Here is a 7,500-nt window from a genome sequence, read left to right as displayed (position 1 = left end):
TCTTGGTCTATCTCTAGGTCTCCTGTTGGTTGGCTTAGCTTGAAGACTCCATCTTGTGATTCTTTCATGTGTCATTGTAATCAATGTCCTTAGTACCAGAGCTGTGATCTCTCAAAATGGAGAAGTTCACTGGGAGAGACTCCCTAATCTCTGAGCTATGCATCCTGTTGAGTAATATTACTCCAGAGACCCTTCAGAGAAACCCCATTTCAACCACGTGTATTCTCGATCATACTCTTTTAGTCATTACCCAACTTTCATAACAATAAGTTAAATTTTAAAAGTAAAGGGACATAACTGAACACCCTGGTTTCAATCTTACATTCTTCATTCCTCATGACAATTGACTTTATGAAACTCTTGCACAAACTTTGTAATGCAATAATTGTTGATGAAGTGTATTACCACCAATTTCTTTAGTTTATGGATTTAAGCGAATACATATCTAACTTTTAAGTGTGTAGTGTGAAGGATGTCACATTAAGTGCATATTACCTACTTGTATCAAATTTTATTCACCCTTTAGCATTTAAACTGACCATATCTGGCCCAAATATTCTAGCCGTTTTATGTTCAAATTGGTGAGATCTGGCTTCTCTTATTGACCTTACACTTTCATTCTAAAAATAAAGAGTCGCATCATCAAAATCTCAAACCTGCAGGATAATGCTTGATTAATCAAAGTAATGTGAATACATAAGCAATACACATCACATTTGACAAATCATGGAAAAAAAAATATATATATATATATGTATAGGGTACAGCAAAAAACTTCATACATTTTACAGGCTGATAAATATTTCAACAGGAAATGCATGCAGTCCAAATGTTGATGGTAACTGAATATGAAATGGCATAAACTTTAGGGCAGTACTGCCACCTGCCTAAATCCACTAGCACCATACAAACAGCTATGTTAAATATTGGAAGTTTTTTCTGTCACACCCTGTATCTGCGTGCATGCGTGCGTGTGTGTTTATGCATATGCGTGTCTTCTTGTCTTGACATAGTGCCATAGTCATAAATGAGTGCCACCATCAAAGAAGAAGTGTCCTTTGTTTCCAAACTTCTGTGTAAGTATGTCCAGCCATGGAGAGATATTACTTTACCTGGAAATAGTTGAGGATTGGTGACATGAAGGGTATCTGACCTTAAAAAAATTTGGTTCAACAAATTCTGTCTGACCCATGCAAGCATGGGAAAGTGAATATAAAATCTATGATAATGGTTATCAATTAAAAATAATTTTATTTTACATTTCCCAATAATCAGTTTACTTTTAAACTAGATTTTTAGTTTTAGTACTTCTAATAGAATATAAATAATCACAACCACAAACTTAGATAAGAATGATCTATTTCTGCCATATGGAATTCTTGCTTTTTCATGTTACCTGTTTATACACATAGCATAGTATAATAAAATCAATGTCGATAACAGGAACCAAATATTGATTTTATTAGTGTTCACTTGTATGTCAAATGTTTAAATCCCAGGCGGGGAGCTGGCAGAATCATTAGCATGCCAGGCAAAACGCTTGGCGGCATTTCATCTGTCTTCACATTCTGAGTTCAAATTCAGCCTAGGTTGACTTTGCCTTTCATAAGTACCAGTTGAGTACTGAGTCAATGTAATGGACTTACCCCTTTCCCCAAACAGGGTGCCCTTGTGTCAAAATTTGAAATCATTATTTACACATATGTTAGGCAGCAAGATGGCAGAACTGTTAGCAAGCTGGACAAAATGCTTGGTGGCATTTCTTCCAGCTTTATGTTTCTGAGTTCAAATTCTGTTGAGGTCAACTTTGCTATTCATCCCAAAAATATCCGACCTTTGTGCCTATAGTAGAGAGAACTGTTTACTCATATGTATTTTTAACAAATGAAAAAAATATTTGTTGTTAAATTAGTAGTTGTTCTTGATTAAAATTTTTTCAATTAATGTCAATTTATGATCTTTTTCATATTAGAAATAAATTTATTATATCCTCTAATACTGGCATACATTTCTAATACCTAAATTGTTGTAAAATTAATTAATTTCAATTAAAGTATTTATAATAGTACAATTTTGTAAATAAAAAAAAAAAACTCAACTTTTCACTTTAATACTACTAAATTTTTACAACTTTATAACTAAAATCATTTTTATGACTTTATGTAATTAAATTCATTTTAAAATACAAAACATTTTTGAGATTGTGCTAAATTATCTCAGCCTTAACTTTGAATACCTTTTTTAAGTCTTCCCTAATAATATTATTAAAACAAAGATCTTTCTTTTATAATTTCATCTACCAATAACAATCCCTACAATCACATTTATATTAAGCTTCTCCATATACGCACAACTCAATTTTCACCCTATGTGGAATCAAAAAAGACTTCACTTTGGCCATTTCTATTGGTCCATCATTGTTATTTTAATTTTTTATGATAATTCTATTTTTTCCATTATGACTATTTTTCTCATCAACATCCATAACATGCCTTTATATATAACAAATATCTATTCATTTACCAGCCTGAAAAGCTTTGTTTGGCAAAACTTCAACTTCAGTGTTTAGAAAATAAATATTTAACTTTATAATATGCTATTGAGTTCTTTATTTACTTAATCCTTTTTTTTTTTTGTTTCATACATAAAAAAAATTGTATTCATATATATATGCATATAATTATGTGAGTATGGGTATGTATGTTTATGTGTGTGTATGTATATGCAGTGGAGGCACAATGGCCCAGTGGTTAGGGCAGCGGACTCGTGGTCATAGGATCGCGGTTTCGATTCCCAGACCGGGTGTTGTGAGTGTTTATTGAGTGAAAATACCTAAAGCTCCACGAGGCTCCAGCAGGGGATGGTGGCGAACCCTGCTGTACTCTTTCACCACAACTTTCTCTCACTCTTACTTCCTGTTTCTGTTGTGCCTGTAATTCAAAGGGTCAGCCTTGTCACACTATGTCACGCTGAATATCCCCGAGAACTACGTTAAGGGTACACGTGTCTGTAGAGTGCTCAGCCACTTGCACGTTAATTTCACGAGCAGGCTGTTCCGTTGATTGGATCAACTGGAACCCTCAATGTCGTAAGCGACGGAGTGCCAACAACAATGTATATGCATATATACCTCTTACTCAAATTATCTTGCTGCAATGAGGGAGGCTTGAGCATTCCAATGGCCTCAACAAGCTATGCCATCATAACTTCTTTTTTCCCACTCCCAGTAGTGCCACCCATGGCAGCAAGGTTCTTAGAGAGGTTCCAGACTAAGTATGATCCACATCCAAGATTTCAATGTTGAAACAGGTGAAGGAAGTGAACATTGTGGCACAGCAGCTGTAAAAGGGAATTAAAGCTGCAATGATTGCTTAAGCTTCAGTTATCCTGCACCTCCTTGTTATTGCAACCAGCTTGAAGACATTCCCAGGGCTGTGTGTTTGTCAGGCATGCACTGACACTCCCACATATGTAATGCCACACACTTTTAAAAACATCCATTATAAACTGAAGTAAGGTAGGATCATTAGCTGGTGGGATCATTAGCTGGTGGGATCATTAGCACACTAGACAAAATGCTTAGTGGCATTTCTTCTGTCTTTGTGTTCTGATTTCAAATCTTACCAAGGTCAACTTTAACTTTCATACTTTCAGAGTCAGTAAAACCAGTGCCAATTGAACATTAGGATTAATAAAAGGACCAGTTGAACACTGGGATTGACGTAATCAACTTGGCCCCTCCTCTAATTGCTGACCTTGAGCGAAAATTTGAAACCATTAAAGTGTTTAACCCTTTAGTATTTAAACCGGCCATATCCGGCCAAAATATTTAATCTGTTTTATGTTCAAACTGACAAGATCCAGGCTCTCACACCTACCCTACAATGTTATTCTACATTAAGTAATTACACCGTCAAGATCTTGAAGATATGAGATAATGCATGATTAATTCAAATCAATGTGAATCAATAAGCATTATGTTTGATAGAATAATCAAATCAATGTGAATCAATAAGCATTATGTTTGATAGAATAATCGGAACACTAAAGGGTTAATGACTCAAAGGGGATAGCTAAGCGGGCAAAAATTCACATTTTAGGATGGCTATCCTCAAAAACTCTATATATCTAGTTGTATCTAATAGATGATGCATCTAAGTGTTCATTTTCTTCAGCTCAGTATTGTAATGTAAGGTGTGCAGATGACATAGGGCACCCACTTTGGATGAGAGGGAGACATATGTAGAAGGTATATCATGTTTAAGAAAGTGGGGAGTCAAAACTCATCATATGCCACAATCTTGGCCCATGTCCAGATGAAATATGTTTTCAAATTGACTTTAAAATGAGTCAACCAGATCCAAACTAGGTGAATTTCTTTTTGCCACTTTAGACTTCAATCCGACCCAAATATTCACCCTATTTTATATTCAAACTGACCAGATCTGCCTTCTCATGCCTATCCTGCAATGTCATTCTAAAAACAAACAATTATATCATCGAAATCTCAAAGCTATGTGATAATGCATGATTAATTCAAATTCGTGGATAGCACCATTGTTTAACCCCCACATCAGCCCATTAGGGTGAGGTTAACATGCACTTCACAGCCATAAGAAAGTGAAAGTAAATTGCCCTAAAAAATGAAAGTACCTGTAATAGAAACTGGAAGTGACAACAGTAACATGCAAAAATTTCATAAGAACATAAAGAACTCTGTCGTTACACCACATCCTGAAGCACCCACATGTATAGTACATTTTAGTGACATGTTAAGTAGTTCAGAAATAGCAACTGAAAGGGATCTAGTTTAAAACGGGAGCACCAGTTTTCATTAATGTTTTATGTAGTGTTTTTGGTACCGAAAGACTTTCAAACTTCGTATATTTATCTATTTTGTGTTATAGAACAGAAAAAAATTTTTGTATTCGAATTTATTTCATGTAAAAAATTGTCTTATTTCGATAATTTCTACTAATCACTGACGTCTATTCAGTTGAAAACAGTTAGCGCTGTAACGGTGTATATCGTATTAATCCCCTAACCCTAACCCTAAAACTAACCCTAACCCTAAAACTAACCATAACTCTAAAATTGTTACACACATAGATACGCACAGCGTAATTTATTATATAAACAATATATGCGTATAAATTACAATTAAACCGGATGAAATATGTCACAGGGAATAACATTTTTATGACCGCCCAGCAGTAACTCTATTCAGCTGAATAGACGTCAGTGATTGGTTGAAATTACAGAAATACGACAACTTTAACATGGAATAACTTGCGAATTCCTTTTTTTTGTTAAGAAGACGAAGAGTAAAAGATGTTTTATATGACACATTCTACCAGTGTCCCAAGTTTCAAAGTGTTTCGTTAGTGTTTCGTTAAGAAAATACTGGTGCCCCCGTTTTAAACTAGATCCACTGAAAGGGGAACAGAAAATGCTGTTTAAATGAGGTTCCTGATCACACTTGCAAAACACTTTGACCCTTTACAAGGCACTGGATGTTGCTAGGAGCACATTTGATATTCAGTGGGTGGGCTTCTTATTTGGGTCTCAGTAACTTCTGTACTCATGAAGTTGTCACTATTCACTCAATTTTTTTTTTATCCAAACATCAATACACACACTACAGAGGGGCTATAAGTGCTCACCAAAAAGACAGGTGGCAATGTGATACTAGTGATAGTTTATTTACATCAGTATCTTCAGGAGCATGTGTAGTGAAACAAATTGGGAAATTGTAGTTTACCATTTCATGCACCAATGGTTGGTTTCCTTCTAAATGTTGCTGGTTTTATCATATATAAAATATGCATGCAATTTTCAAGCTCTATTAAATATATAAATATTCTATACATTAGCTATGCCATGTACATTGTTTACATGAAATTAAAGGATATTGCTGTCATCACTTCCAGTTTCTACCACACTTCACTTTCATTTTCTTTAGACTTTCACTTTTTTTACAACTGTAAATTGCATGTTAACAATGTGATTAGATAATACTATAGTTGATGTACCTGTTGTGATATTCTCTAGCCATGGTAGTTTTGATTTCACTATCCACCTAAGTTTCAGTTTGTAAATAAGAAAATTATTCTCAACTCCCATTCACTCATAGAGAACCAGCCCAACTCTAATTTCCAGAACTACAAATGGATATAAAGAGACATTTCCACTTTTTCATTCTAGGTATATGATGGGGTTTTTTTTTTACATCAAAACACCAACTTTCTTGATAAACTATTAACTACTGTTTCAGTCAAATAAGCAGAAGCAAGTACAAGATATTGCCAAAGATTTACTGAACAACTCAACAACTAATTATTGGTCTATTACAAGTGATGAAGTTGCCTTTATCCTAGTCACTTGTAGAGTCTATCAGGTAAAACAGAAAGATATAATCCAATGACTGACACAGTAGTATCATAGTAAACACTCTAGAAAATTGTAACTACAGAGAGGCATCAGAGAGCTACAGAAGTATTTAACTAGGATTTAACTCTTACGCTTAGCATTTCTCAACAGAGAGGCCATTTCCTGCACAAGGAAAGTGTAGAAGGAATATAATTTCCTGTCACAGATAAAAGGCTTTCATCATCATTGTTTAACATCTGCATTCCATGCTAGCATGGGTTAGATGGTTTCATGGGAGATATCCAGGCAGAAGACTGCACTAGACTTCTGTCTGTTTTGGCATGGTTTTTATGGTTGGATGCCCTTACTAACACCAACCACTCTGCAGAGTGGACTGAGTGCTTTTTAAGTGGCACAGGCAAAGTCAGTTTTGGCATGGTTTTTACAGTTGGATACCCTTCCAAATGTCAACCACTTTACAGTATAGTATTTAGCCATTGACTTGAACTTCACAGCAGTTATATTTTCTTCTCTTAGAAGACACTCAGTCATACCTGAGTCTCATACTCTGCCACCTGAAAGTGTTGACAATTCATATCCCATCACCAGCATTGGAGTATAGCCCTGGTAAAGACGTCTAATTATTTAGTGACCAAAGTCATATAGTTCTGCACAGATACCGTGTTTCTTAGAATTTACTGAGATAGGCAAGATGATTTTATGACAATGTTCTGTTAGCTTGCAGTCTTGAGATCAAGCAGAAAAGCACACCTTATAAAAACAAAATCTTTTAACTAATTAAAAGAAAAATGAACTAAGGGAAATAACTTAAGTAGGTTAATGGTATGAATTTGTTGTGTACATCATTCAGTATACCATCACTGCTGCTACCACCTGATTTTGTGAAGTATTTTAACTCTTGAATATTTTAAACTCCATTTTCTATTTCATTATTTAAAACAGTTATCACTGAACAAATTGAAAAGGGGAAAAAAATTATGATTTCACATGAAATTCTTCAATTAATTGAAAGGAACAATGTTTTTAGCACACCAGGCGAAATGCTTAGTGGCATTTTGTCTGCTTTATGTTCTGAGTTCAAATTCCATCAAAGTTGACTTTGCCTCTCAT

At 34.8% G+C, this 7,500-nt stretch overlaps 1 protein-coding gene across 1 annotated transcript in view; it reads left to right on the top strand.

Moving 5' to 3' along the window:
• Positions 1-2,592, top strand: part of LOC106877246 (uncharacterized) — a 52,720-nt gene extending 50,128 nt beyond the window's left edge. Inside the window, exon 6 of the mRNA XM_014926107.2 lies at positions 1-2,592. This exon is cut by the window's left edge and continues 2,762 nt beyond it. The gene's annotated coding sequence lies outside the window, so the exon portion shown is untranslated.
• Positions 2,593-7,500: the final 4,908 nt, after the last annotated feature.

Source organism: Octopus bimaculoides, chromosome 9, assembly GCF_001194135.2.
Source record: "Octopus bimaculoides isolate UCB-OBI-ISO-001 chromosome 9, ASM119413v2, whole genome shotgun sequence".
Classification (NCBI taxonomy): domain Eukaryota; kingdom Metazoa; phylum Mollusca; class Cephalopoda; order Octopoda; family Octopodidae; genus Octopus; species Octopus bimaculoides.
This window is presented reverse-complemented; position numbering and strand designations above follow the sequence as displayed.